This window comes from Rhagoletis pomonella, unplaced genomic scaffold (assembly GCF_013731165.1).
Source record: "Rhagoletis pomonella isolate Grant_MI unplaced genomic scaffold, Rhpom_1.0 Rhpom_scaffold_00003, whole genome shotgun sequence".
In the NCBI taxonomy this organism is placed as follows: domain Eukaryota; kingdom Metazoa; phylum Arthropoda; class Insecta; order Diptera; family Tephritidae; genus Rhagoletis; species Rhagoletis pomonella.
The window spans coordinates 4,097,705-4,098,348 of record NW_023458557.1 but is presented as its reverse complement, the minus strand read 5'-3'; positions in this window follow the sequence as shown (position 1 = coordinate 4,098,348).

Genomic DNA, 644 nt, shown 5'->3' with positions numbered 1-644 from the left:
GGTGCGCAAATTCGGAGTTGGATTTGTGGTGGGAGAGAGACTCCGTCGCCGAGTACTGTCGTTCACCCCGGTGGACGAGCGTCTAGCCACAATCCGCGTCAAAGCGAGATTCTTCAACATCTCGCTCATCTGCGCCCATGCCCCGACGGAAGAGAAGGATGAGGCATCCAAGGATCTCTTCTATGAGCGCTTGGAGCGAACGTACGAGCGCTGCCCCCGTCATGATATCAAAATCGTGCTTGGCGACTTCAATGCCAGGGTGGGCAAAGAAGGGATCTTTGGAGCCACCGTCGGAAAATTCAGCCTCCACGACGAAACGTCCGACAACGGATTGAGGCTGATCGACTTCGCTGTGGCCCGAAACATGGTAGTATGCAATACTAGGTTCAAGCATAAAAAGATCCATCAAGCTACCTGGCTGTCTCCGGATCGAAAAACGAGAAACCAAATCGATCCTGTTGTGATGGGCGGAAGGCGCGCTTCCAGTGTTTTAAACGTACGCACACTCCGAGGCCCAAACATCGAATCGGACCACTATCTTGTTGCAGCCAAGATACGGACCCGCCTCTGTGCAGCAAAAATGTGCGCCCAAATATTCAAGGAAAGCTTAACGTCGAAAAGCTGCAATCACAACAGACAGCCAG